This window comes from Pteronotus mesoamericanus, unplaced genomic scaffold (assembly GCF_021234165.1).
Source record: "Pteronotus mesoamericanus isolate MK-2021 breed Mesoamerican mustached bat unplaced genomic scaffold, CSHL_Meso_final contig_116, whole genome shotgun sequence".
Classification (NCBI taxonomy): domain Eukaryota; kingdom Metazoa; phylum Chordata; class Mammalia; order Chiroptera; family Mormoopidae; genus Pteronotus; species Pteronotus mesoamericanus.
Window position 1 is genome coordinate 18,632,838 of NW_026555027.1, and position 13,963 is coordinate 18,646,800.

A 13,963-nucleotide genomic window follows, 5' to 3' on the forward strand; every position below is an offset into this window, starting at 1 on the left:
TTATGACAAAGGTCAGTTATTATTAGGAAACCAGTGTTCTGACTGAAAGAACATTTTTACAAACAATAATGAATAAATCTCTCACAATTAGACTTTATGACCTTCCCAGCGTGGTTGTATAAAAGATAAGCATTTTTTTTCTGTTGTTATTGCTTGATTAAAAAAAAAGATGGAATGGTTATGATAATCAAACTTGACCTTTTGTTGTTTATGAAGGTGATTTTGTCAACTGTGTTGGGTGCATGGCTGGACTTTGGTCGATTAGTTGATAAGAGTTATTAATATTTTACAATACAGAAACCGTATATGAAAGCCTCCATTTTTACCTCATTCATAGTTGGTTTCTAATCTCTTCTTTTGTGCTTACATTAATAACCTGCTCTAGGTGACTACTTTTTTTTTTTTTAATCTCCTTTGGTAAATATACAGCTTCTAGGATATCCTTCCTCCCTCTCCAGGTCAGTCCAGAGAAAACAGCAGAGTCGGGGAACACGGCAGCCCTGCCCCCCATAGAGGGTGTTCCTTAACGATTCTAGGATGAAGGAGCTACAAGGTCCAACTTGGAATGCTAAGGCAGACTACAGTTTGACTGAGGCCATTTTTGAAATTAGGGTCATTATTATAACAATAGTCTAAACAGGATAACCCATAAATAAATGCAACAGTGCCACAGTAGCCATACCAAACACTTAAAAAAATGTGCTCCTCAGCAAGATCAGTTAAAAAAGAATAATTCCACACAGAATCACCTGCACATATGTTTCCTGATGGAAATACCAGGCACAAGTACAACATCCAGATGAAATTTAGGGACCTGTTTCTTTAACATTTTTTTATTGTCTTTTTTTCCATTATGATTTAGCCCCCTTATACCTCCCTCCCCGTACCCCGTAGGGACCTATTTCTGAATATCGATGCTCTCCTTCTTCCTGTAGAGCCCTCCTCCACTTTTCCATCCCTGGGCACAAGAGCTGGCCTTCAGTTTTGTAAAAGGCCCTTAGACAGACATGAGCAGAGCAAGGACTATAGACGAGGTACAGAAGGTCACAGGGGAGGGAAGCCCCTGGTGCCTAGCAATGGGCAAAACAAGGAAACCAAGGACCTGGCCCCAGGGCAACATTTTCTCTCCTAGCAGATAGCTGATCAGGAGGTTGAAACCCCCTAACATTTGCTCCCTAGAGATAAAATAGAGGCTTTAGTTGTACTTCAGCTTCAGGCCCAGAAAAGCAGCAAAGACTGGTCAGTGATGCCAGGACCAGCTGCCCTGACTAACCCTGCCCTGGTGCCAACCCGTGAGCAGAGACCAGGACCCTGAAAGAGCACATCTGAAAAGCTGAGGAATAGTCTATTGGTACACTCCCCTGCAATCTCCCCTAACACTCCTACGAGAGAGAGAGAGAGAGAGAGAGAGAGAGAGAGAGAGAGAGAGAGAGAGAGAGAGAACCATCAGGACAAAGGACCCAGAACACACCCCTCACCCCAGCACTCCGATGCCTTTTTCGTTCCCCTCAGGTGCACCTCTCTTAAAGTCTGAGGGACCCCATGAGACTCACAAGGAGGGGAGCAGTGAGCAGTGGCAGCTCATCACTGGCTAACCCCCTGACCCTGTCCCCAGGAACCCCTTTTCTTTGACTTCTTAGCGAGCCAAAGCAGCCTAGGCTCGGCTCATTTGCCTACCCAGTCCCTTTCCTGTTGCTTGTTCTAGGCTCCCCTGTCTCACGGGGCCCAGCTCTAATAAACGTCCCATCTGAGCGTGCTTTGCTGAGGCCAGGAGCTCCTGCTTGCTTGGCTGCACTTTGCCTCTTGACTGAAATATTTCCTTCAGGACCGGAACGGAGGCCTCATGATCTGCTGGTAGCAGTCTGAGTGAGGGAGAGCAGTGGGAGTCCTGTTAGCTATTTTTAATACACAGACATGTGAGAGAGCTGTTTGATAGAGTGTTTGCTTGGATTCAATGAGGTCCAGGCTTTGAGCCAGATTCTCGAGGGAAGCAGAAGTGGGGACTGGACAGAAATGCTCCTAGGCTTTTCAGACTAGAACAGAGAGAGTGCAGATGCAAAATGAGGCTTTAATTTGAGTAGTAATTTAGAGTAGGTGTTGCTTTAGGAAGATCTAAAAGATATGGAGTTAATGGGAAGGTTAATTATGGGCCTCTTGAAGGGAGAGAATGATGGTGGATTACGGAATATGCCTAACTCCTAATCATTATGTGTTTTAATACCTACGTTCTAAAAAATGGTAACTAAAAAGAAATAGTGGTACATTTTTAAATAGTAGATTTCTTCCCTTGCTTGCATTTGTATCCTTATTTCATGAACACGAATCTGATTTTGAGAGTAAAGGAATCTTTACTTTCTGTTACCTTTACTACTTGTTAAGTAGCAAGGCAAAAAGACTCTATTACTCCTTTAATTTACAAGTAGAGAATTGAGACTGGAGAATTATTATTATTTGTGTGCTTATTTATGGTATTTATTTATATATTTGACTCCTTGTCCCACAGATAATTTAGGCAGAAATGACAGGTAACCCAGATCGGCACCACACCGATGCCACACCCTCATGCCCAGCCATCTTCCATCACTAGGGCTCAGATGGAAAAGCAGAATAAACCCGAAGTTCCTAGGCGTATAATTAGATGGTTACAAAAATCATGAATTAAGTCATTCAGTACTTTTTGGGCATGAAAAAACTACTCAGGCTCTCACTCATTATTTATTTACTTTAATTTTAGACACAATTATAATAAACTGGGTTATCTGGTTTTATCTAGCCCACAGGAGACCAGAGCTATACATTTCCTTAGCATTACAATTACAAAAGGGTTTTCACATCCATTATTAGCTGCTGGAGGCAGACACAGCAATAACATCAGGTGGCAGTTGACTGCCTGACAGCCCCAGGAAGACAGACGACTTCTAAATAGTAGCTACATAAACCACAAGGATACACTCATCTACAGCTCTGATAATGGGGAGAGAGAAAAGCATGCATCACTCTTCCAAAAAGGAAACCCCACAGTTCAGATCCATATTCCCAAACGAATACAGAGGTCATCCAATCCAGTCTCCCAGTCAGCACCTCTAAAGGTTCCCTCTAAGGTGGTCAGACAGGCTCTGCTTACGCGTTGCCAGAGATGCGATTCTACCCAGTTGACAAGGAGTCTGCTGTACATGATTAATTTTATGAATCATCTTGGCAGGGTCATGGCGCTCAGGTATGCGGTCATACATTAATCTGGGCGTTTCTGTCAGGGCGTTTTAGAAAGAATCAGCATTTACATTAGTGAACTCTGAGCAAAGCAGACTGTGCTCTGTAATATGGGTAGGTCTTGCCTAATCAGCTGAAGGCCTGCATAGGTGGAAAATCCATGACCTACCCTAAACAAGAGAGAATTGTGCAGCAGGTGGCTTTCAGACTTGAACTGCAGCCGGCCTCCTCCCTTTTGCTCCCCAGGGGACATTTGGCCACACATGGAAACATTTCTGCTGTCACTGGAATGTGTGTTTAGGGGGCTGCTGCTGGTGTCTGGAGGTCAGGGACCAGGGATGCTGCTCCACTTCCTGCAATGTCTCGCGCAGCTCGCACAGCAAAGGATTATTCGGCCTAAAAAGTCAATGGTGCAGAGTTGAGAAACTCTCAATTAGACAAAATTCTTGCCTCTGTGTAGCTGGCAATCATTCATTTAATCCTCATAACACCTGTACAAGCACTGCATGTTATTATCTATTATAGATAAGGAAGCGAAGCCACAAAAAGGTAAGTAAAGATAAAGCTAAACTGCTCATGGATACCTGGGGGAATTGGGGTTGGTGGTGAACTTTCACTTTGTATCTAATGTATTTTGATATCTTTCAAATTGTATAACCTGTTTTATTTTTATTATTATTTTTCTAATTAAAATTTAAGTTAAAAAAATTTAGCCTGGGCTGGTGTGGCTCAGAGGATTAAGGATCAATTTGTGAAACAAAAGGTCGCTGGTTTGATTCCTGGTCAGGGCACATGCCTGGGTTCCGGGCCAGGTCCCCATCTGGGGCCCATGAGAGATAACCGACCCATGTTTCTCTTACACATTGATGTTTCTCTCCCTCTCCTTCTCCCTCCATTCCCCTCTCTCTAAAAATAAGTAAATAAATAAAATATTTAAATGAAAAAAAATGCTTTCTCATTCCCAATTGCCTGTTTAAAACAACCCACCCAGTATCCTCAACTTAGCTTTCCAGGTCCTCCAATGTCTAGTTCTGTGTACTACCCTAGCTCTCTTTTCTTCCCCATTATGCACTCCAGATTCCAGCTGCACCAGGTTGATGTCTCTTTGGGGATTCCTGTACTTCGGTTTGCTCATCTTTCTATTATCTGTGACACTAAGGAGGATCTTGTATATAAATTGTGAACCAAAGTAAATTACAAAGATGAGTTTTTTTTTTTATATTGACTCCAGATCTGCTTCCCTATACAACTTTACCCACCGGTCCTGCTTCTCTGCTCTAGGTATTTACAGATTTGTATCTAAGACATCTTTACAAGACAACACTACCAACATTTAAATATTTATCTTCTTTAAGTTTTCTTTTTGTACATGAGCCTCTCTAGTTCTTTCAGTCACTTCCCAGACTAGATCTTATTTTAAGACCATTTTGCCCTCCTAGTTGCCTTCCCTTGTCTGAATGCTCTTCTCTGCTCATGTCCTTTCTACTGTGGGGAATGCGGTATGCTGTATCAGAGTCCAGGGGTGAAATAACTATTTAGAAAGCAATTAGTCTCTTTCTCCTGATTTTTTTCCTGAACTTTGTGCATGCTTGTAAGCTTTCACTGCATTCACTTCATTGGAACTTGTGTCACACATCATTGAATTACAGCTCACCCCACCATGGTAGACAAGAGATGTTTATCATGATACCAAGTCATCAATAAAAACCTTAAATCATATTCAACACACCTGCCTTAAGAAGGCAGAGAAGAATTTAGTGCAATTTATGTGTTTGTATAAAATAGATACAAATTTTTTTAAAATTGGTTTTTCTTTTTTTTAAAGATTTTTTTACTAATTTATTTTTAGACAGGAGCAAAGTGAGGGAAAAAGAGAGGGAGAGAAACGTCAGTGTGTGGTTGCATCTCACACAACCCCTACTGCAGACCTGGGCCGCAACCCAGGCACGTGCCCTGACTGGGAATTGAACCTGACACCCTTTGCAGTCCAGCACTCAATCCACTGCACCACAGCAGCTAGGACAAAATTAGTTTTTCTTAAAGAGGTATTCACACAACTTTCTGAAACACTAAATTCTCCAAAAATCCCCAATTCCCCCAAGGGTCTAGAGAGACAACATTGAATTGTACCATGAATCAGAAGGAATCAAGAGAGACCATTCTGGAGCACAGCAAGAATCCTAAGGGTTAAAGATAGATTGTGTGTGCTGGTGATTTCAAAACTTGGTTTTGACATACCCCCAGAAGGTTTAGAATAAAAAAGATATGTTGTTTGCCAAAGATCACTTGAAAAATCAGTGACACAGTCCCAAGTACCAGATTAGGGTGTGGAATGCTTAAAATAAAATGAACTGTAAATATTTTGCCTCTAAAATATGCATTTAGGAGGTGTTTGTGTGTTTGTGTGAACAAATGATTGCATGCACTCAATTGGTATTATGTCTCTTAAAATTCTTCTTTATTTCTTTAGCTGACTTATCTATGAAAGCTTTGGATTTCTTCTCCTGCTAGAAGATATTCTTTCTATAACAATTTGAAATATATTAAGCTACTAATGAACACCTTTAGCATCAAGTGACCAAATTTTATTGTCTATCATCTTCATCATCTGTTCTCTTCCAAGAAATAAGGCTCATTTTCTAGTAGCCTTTTGATTACGTTACTATTGCTCTTCTCAAAAGCCTTTTGGAGCTCCCAGATATTTTTGAAATTAAATAAAGATTTGGAGTAATGAACTTTGAGACTTTCTTACAAATTGACCATTATCACAAAAGGTTCTAATTTTTCTTCTGCATGGTGTTTCCACCACAGTTAGGAGAGATCGCTTCCTTTCCCACATAGGAAGACTCATTCTTACTACCTCTAAAGTTTGCAATGTTCATCTTTAGTAAGAGCTCTCTCTAGGGTTATGAATTTTCTCAAATGGCATGTTTAATAGCTTAAATGGAGTCGTTTAGTCTACCTCTTTGCAAATTAAAAGTGAAGTTCAATCAAGGTTCAGGGAAGATGGCTTGAGGACCTTGTTTTATTAGGAAACAAGTTCTGGAATAAACACCTATTTCTGGACTACTCTTATCAACCTTCTATTTATTACTTAATTCTTCATTATGCCCCCACTTTGAACTTTTTCCCCATCTATTTTTAGACTGCTCTTGTCAGCCTTCTATTTATTACTTAATTCTTCATTATATCTCCTCTTTGAACTATATCTCCTGTAAGAGACTGAATGCAGTGAACACAGAGGAAAATGGTAAAAATAATAACTAACACTTGATGTTGGATGTGTCAAATATGTCAGGACTCTTTATCTACTTTATCACCAATTTAGACAATAATTAGACAAGGCAGAGTTAGATACACTTATTTTAAAGATTTAACATTGGCTGAGAGAAGTTTTGTAATTACTAAGGGTCCCATGAGTACCAAAGTGCCTAAAAGGGGAAACCAAAGAAAATTTGCCTCATTATTAAATATAATTGTACTTTGTGGGAAGGATGAAAGAAGGAGATTTGTGGGGAATATGTGTAAAAACATCCAAGGTCTATTCATGGGTATTGTTAGGAAAATATGGAAGAATTTTGGACTATGGTGCAAAAGTAGAGTGGATGTTGGGATTGAGTTTCTCTAACACTGAATTGGATTTACATTAAAGTTGGAACCATTTTAATTTTTAAAAACAAACCGACAGATGACAGAGTGGATGGTAGTAAGTTAGAAAGTCTTTTATTAGTCTTCTCATTGCTTTACCATTAAGATTATGTGAAGCCACATTTGGGTGGGGTGTTTCTATGTGGCTGACATTTAAATTGGATCCAAGATGGAACAGTAGCTTTGAGATCTGAGTTTGTGAAACACATGGTTCAATAACATAAAATGCAGTGATTTGAATATTTCGGCCAACTCATAATTTTCCATGATTAAAACTTAGATGAATAATGTCTACAATAATTTCCAAGTCTCAAGTCATTAGTTGTTCTTCATCAATTATGCCACAATAGCCACAATATCTACCAAAGCTACTAAAAAGAAACATTTGTGATGGGTTGATGACTTACTTCCTCTTCCTTTCCAGACCATTCATGTTTGTCTCCTGCAAGATCAGCTGGAAGGACACAGATGTGGAAGGGGTCTTCACAACCTAAACTGACCCATCAGCCTTTGAAAGGATGAAGAATTACTTTAATATGGTGAAAATAAAGGTGACAACTTATCTGTGGTGAGTGTAATCTGTTTGCTAACAGTCCTTACTTTATAGTATTTAATATTTTATTTTTCTATATTTGTGATACCCAAATAAAGGTTAGTACCAGTTTAGAACACATGATTAGAACTCCATGACATTTCTGCTCTTGTTATCCTCTCTGGACTATAGCCATGTTTTTAAAGAGTTTCCTGACAGCAACATTACTTTGGTCCTTTTATCATGTATCCTTAGACACAAAATTCAACTTGAAATGGAAAATGGAATTTTATGTATATGTGTGTGTATAAAAGCTGGAAGTTAAGACAAAATTTCAAAAAATTTCTATGAGTCACAAAATTGTATTACGTGTTATATGATCAAGCTTACAAACTGGGATAGGATGACTATATATTGAAAAATTTATATATTTAAAAAAAGTGAGAAACAGTGTGAAATGATTACTATATGAAAATAAAAGTCAAATAATAAGGCAGTTTTTATCCTGGCTAGGAATATTTCTTTGAATCTTGAATCTTAAAGGCCACCTGGAAATGATGCCTGCTGCCACATGGGGGATGAGTCAGCACCGGGATCCCTCTGGCTCTTCCCTCAGTTCTCTCCCCAAAGCCGCAGTCCTGTCTCTCCTTAGGTGTGTCTGGCCTACTCTGCTCTTGCCTTTGCCAGAACCCAGGATGAAAATAAACTGTTACTTCCAAGATCAGGATATACAATAGAAGATCATGTAATTGTGGGAAATAGAGAAGAATTTTGTAAAGATTTTATTTCAAGAATTTGGCTGATCTACAGGGAAGAATTTCCTCAAATAGAAAGCCCAAATTTGACAACAGACTGGTTGGGGCTGTGTATTAAGAACTAGCCAGATGCTATTGGCTCAAGGACTCATACTACACTTTATGGGTAGAGCTTGGACCTGGCCTGATGCTTTGAACATTGAAAATTCAGACTCTGAATCATGGACTTCCCACACTGTAAAAAAAATTTGCTGCATCATTTGAAGCATCACTATCAGGGGAGAGAGAACTCAAAACCTCAACAGTTCCTCTGAAAGAAACAATTGGGAGGTACTCTGATAATCATGAAATGTGAAATGAAATTTATCACAGGAAAATCATCTCTGGGTTTGGCGGTTCCTCCTTGGCTCTTTTTGGCTTACATCGACTAATAGAATAGGGAAAGAAGTCGGGGAAAAAAAGCTGGAGATTGGTATGGACAAGCTGTGGTTGCTCGCATTTTAAGAAAAGCAATTGAAGAAACAGTTATCCTGATTTCCAAGAAATAACTTTATGTTGTGCAAGATTGTACAGTTTACAGTTCAGATGTAATTGATAAACAGCATGCTTCCATGGCCTCTGATAATACAGATGACAAAGCTGTTATTATTCTAGTACCTGTTAGACTTGGTGGAGAAAGAGACAATACCCACTACTTAGAGTTTATAAGGGGTATTTTAAACCTTGAACATTGTATGGGAATTATTGGTGGCAAACTGAAATAGTCATATTGCTTTGCTGGATTTCAAGATGACAGTTTGATTTACATGGACCCTCATTACTGCCAATCTTTTGCAGATGTCAGCATAAAGGACTTCCCTCTTGAGACATTCCACTGCCCTTCTCCCAAAAAGATGTCATTTAGGAAGATGGGTCCTAGCTGTACCATAGGATTTTACTGTCAAAACATTCAGGGCTTCAAAAGAGCTTCCGGAGAAATCACTAAGATGCTGAAAATTTCTTCTAAAGAGAAATAACGCCTTATTTACTTTGGTAAATGGTCATTCCAAACTCTATGATTTTACATCTACTATAACCAATAAAGACGTTTTCTCAGAGGATGAAAAGAAAAGATTAAAAAGATTCAGCACAGAAGAGTTTGTTTTGCTTTAACAGATAAGCACATTTGTGCTTGATGGGAAGAACTTGAAGGGGGAAAATGAAGGGAAACATATACATTAAACTGGTTTATTTTCACGCATGCCTTAATTTTATATGTTCTTTAGAACATTTGAAAATACACAAGTTTTAAGATATTTTTCTGAAAGAGAAATGATTTAATGAATCTTTATTTCTAATAAATAACAAGTGATTCAGGCTGCATTCCTATTTCACTAAGATCTAATGGCACTGCCTTAACGGCAGGCCTTCCAGTCTTTGAATTCTTCCACTTGAGGCCACTAGTCTCCTGAAGGTTTTGTGATACAGGCCCCCAAATTGGGATTATCAAATAATTTCAAAACTTCAGTTTATACTAATGACCAGAAGACCAGAGAATGGCTCCTCTGTGCTGCCTGATATTCATGTAACCAACGGATACTTTTGGATGTATCTTGATATGTTAAATAGTAATTGTTGACTGTTATAGGTATACACTTATATAAGCAGACTTGTGAATTTATGTAATATTTAGCAATATGATTTTATAATGGCTTCTCATTTTTCTTGCTGTTGAGCTTTCTCCGAAGAGTGAATATAGAGTATTGGTTTTCCCCACAAATTTCAAGTTTATCTTCTAATAATAATGGCATCCAATCAGATCAGATAAAGGCAATTTTAAGATAGGAATGGCATCTGTTTCTCATCTTAAAAATTAAATTTTGGGGCAACTCTATTTGGAACTGCTATGCAGTTTCAAAATCTAAAGATAAGTACCAAGAAAGATACCAACAAATGCTCCTCTATGTGATTTTTGTTATTTGTATAAATCGGTGCAGTGGTGTTTAAAAGCTGAAGCCATCTATACGACAAATCTGCCTTAAGTGTGTTATGTGTTACATAAAGGCAAATTTGCGATGTAAGAGTACGAGAGTTATTATTGAGCCAGGATTATAAAATAAATACTTTAATAAAGATGTGAGAACAAAAAAAAAGAAGACCACCTGTAAATAGAGTTGTTGTGGAGGGACAATGAAGAGCTTGGAGCTGTTGTGGGAGAACAAAACAACAAATTCTTTCTTTGTCCCGTGCTTCTGTGCTAGTAAGTATTAATTGACCTTTTCCATCGACCTTTCTCATTGTCATTCCCAGCTTAACTTTTTAAAGTTTCTAAATTTGCAAGATTAAATCTGCGAAAAATTTGACCTTTAGCACCAATGTAATTTCTAGTTCCAACTCCTGTGAACCTGGAATTGGAAAATAGGAACCTGGAATTTCACTTTCTCAGGGATAAAGCTTATAGAAAGCGATAAATACATGCTTGTTACCAGCATAAGATTTATATACACATAAAAAATTACAAATAGAGTTGTTATATAGTCCAGCTTTCTCTGATTTAGAAATAAATCTCATATTTGTCCAACCTTGTCTAAGCTAGTTCTTAGTTCTGTTTATTCAGCGAAGTTACTTCCTGCACAGATCCCGCCTTTGCCTGGCAATTGGATTTTTTTTTTCCCCTTTACATCACTTCTCACTACACCTGCTTTGAAGTGCTGCCATAGATAGTTTGTGGTTGCTTTACTTCAGTTCAGGTCACCCTTAGTGGTCAGGTAAATGAGAAGGTTCTTCTAGATCTGTTGGTTTTCTGACCATTCCTTCTGTAATCAATCACACAGTTTCATTGGACTTGACAGAATTGTCTCCTCAACTTTACAGGAATAATTTGTTTTTAATTAAGTATGATTTAACAGAAAGAGAACTACATTGTGTGCTGGAGAATCTTGGTTATTCTGAGTGTGTCCCCTACCTATTCACCCAAATGACTTCACTTCTCATCAGAAAAATGAAGGAGCAGGATTATATCAGTTGTTTTCAGTTTGGAGTGCATAGTAAAACCATCTGAGGAACTTAAAAAAAAACACTACCCCTTGGCCATGCCAGACAAGCTACATCATATTCCCTTGAGGTAACACTTGGGCATTGGCATTTTATTAAAAGTGGAACCAGGGTCAGAAGCCACTGGATGAATGATTTTCATGGGCCTATCCAAATTTATCATTCCCTTATTCTTATACTTATTGACTTGGACTCCTTCTCTTACCTAATGTTTATAGACAGTGAAGGAGGAGGGCTTTCTTGATTTGATTCATTAATAGTTATGGATATGAGCTATGTGATCATTATGTCATGTTGTAACTACTTGGGGTTGAGAATGGTAAATACAAGAAGAGAGAAGAATTTATGTCCCAAATCTCAGAAAGGATTGATTTTTATGTCCATAATTTTAAAAAATGACTCTTATAGTCTACATAGTAAATGTACAATTAAGATGCCTTTCATGGTATCTCAACTGAGGGAGACAGCTGAGAAAACCAGAGAGTCAGAGAGGTATGTGTGAGATAAAATAGGAGCCAAGAGAAAGGTCCCTGTCCCAGGTGCAGGTACAGGGAAGGATTCCCTACAATCCTGTGTCAGAACTGTGAGTACAAGTACCTAGATGTAAAAGGGGTAGCCAATGGAGGGTGGGGTGACAGGGAAGATTTGGTAAGTATTCTTTAGAGGGCTCTTTTTTTTTTTTAAACCAGAGTTGAGAAATTGAGGGATGTAAATTAACCCTTTCACTCATTGCATGTATGGTTCTTTCTTTCTTAAAAAATTGTATTTCTTGATTTTACAGAGAGAAAGGAAGGGGCAAGGGGAGAGGAGCATCAGTTTGTTGTTTACTTATCGATGCAATCATTAGTTAACCCTTGCATGTGCCCTGACCCGGGATCTAACCCACAACCTCGGTGCATCAGGACAATGCTGCAACCAACTAACCAGCCCAGATGGTCTGTAGATTTTTGATAATTGAGTCAAGGAGTTGTTTTAAAGTTTCTTGAGGGGGAGGACAGGCTGATGATTTACAAATAATGAGCTCTAATCGTGCAACTTGTTTTGAGTTCCTTGTTTCACGTAACTTAGCTGGTGAAATTTGAGTTCATGAGCTCATCTGCAAATCCTTTAAAAAGATTTCCAAGTATTCCAAATGTGACTTATTAGCAGTAAATGTATAACAAGATCATGTCAGGTGGATGAGAAACATCTGATCCCTTGTTTGCTTAATATGTTATAAAATGATGGCTTGGAAAAGCAAACTGTAGTCTAACCATGGTGCTATTTTAGACTGGCTTGTTAAACACAGGTCTAAGCCTAGTATGTCAATAAAGCAAATACTTAATTGTTTTACTTCTATTAATAATTCCCAGACTTTGTTAAAAATTGTTTTATTGGCACCTCTTCAGATTTCAGACTTGTTCTATTGAGCTTACTGTTTGTTTCTTATTTTTCCTTTGAAATATTTGCTGCTTGTTCTGCTCCCTCTACAGATACTTTGTTCAATTCCTACATCTTCACTCTGCCATCCGTGAACTCTAGCCCATTCATTTGTGGGCACTAGGAACCTAAGTAGCATCTCCTATTGGAGTCCACAGACCTTCATCCTTCATGAATTTTATCCCCAGGGATTAGTAGTACAACGGGTTCTGTGACAGTAACAGTCATAGTCTTATGGTGGGAGGAGTCCCTTTTCCTTGGACTGGTACCTTTTTCTACCTTAGGGGCAAAGTTTCAAAAGTCCCCTAAAGAATTTTGAGAGGATGGGAGAATATCTTACATGCCTTTGAATATCTACATTCCTTTGAATGTGAATATGATTGCTTAAAATTATAGAACCAGGTGCAGAGTACTGTAAAAGCTACTAGTAAACTGAAGAAAGACATGTTAGAACTAGGGTCATTTGGAAGCTTCAGTCTCAGACTGTGACCTTTAATCTGTGGACTCCAGATTAATAGGGCATAAATAAAATGACTAAGAATGTAATAAGGAAGATGCCCTGCCTGCCCGTCTCTGAGCAATAAGGCTGTCTAGCTAGATCTCCTTTTACCTATGTATTTATCCTCCTTGATCCTAAACCATTTATGGAAATCATGTGTCTATCTCCTAGGACCTAAAAGCACTTTATGTAGTTTTTAATTAATCCTAACATCTGGTTAAGATGACTAAAAGTCCTGTCTCCCTATGTCCAGTTGTGGATATGAGCACATATATGTAAGTTGGTGGCATTTAGGAGGCCTGCTTCCCCATTTACTAGGTATGACTGCTGAAATGATGAAGAGCTTAGTTAATATTTTGGGTCAGGGGCTGTGAGGGTTTAGGAAGTCCAAAAGTTTCGGGAAAGGGTGGGTGGTTTTATACGGGGAGGAAGCACTTTTTCTAAGTGCTGAGTAGCTACATACTTCAGGCAAATCCTCCCAATGGAAAAGGAGGGGCTGTTTGGAAAGATGGCTGTCTCAGCAACTTCTGTCTTACACTTCTCAGGAAAAATACCTTCAGTCCTGTAGTGTTGCCCATGTAGCATTCTATTGGAGGGGAACACCTTGGTTCTGGTTATACAGCTAGTACTGTTGACAGCTATGCCAGTTAGGGTTAGGAGCAACCACAAATTAATGTGGGCTGTAAAATGTACTGTGCTCCTCAACTTCCTATTTTTCCTGAGAAGAAAATATTAAATCTTAAGTATATATAATATATTTATTTATATAAAATATAAATAAATATATAACATATACACACACATATACCAATAAGAAACCCAAATCAGTATAAGATGTAAACTTGTTTGACATCAAAATTACATATA

General features: G+C 38.5%; 1 pseudogene; it reads left to right on the forward strand.

The window, feature by feature from the left end:
- Window positions 1-3,206: 3,206 nt before the first annotated feature.
- LOC129073976 (cysteine protease ATG4C-like) lies at window positions 3,207-9,297 on the forward strand (annotated as a pseudogene).
- Window positions 9,298-13,963: the final 4,666 nt, after the last annotated feature.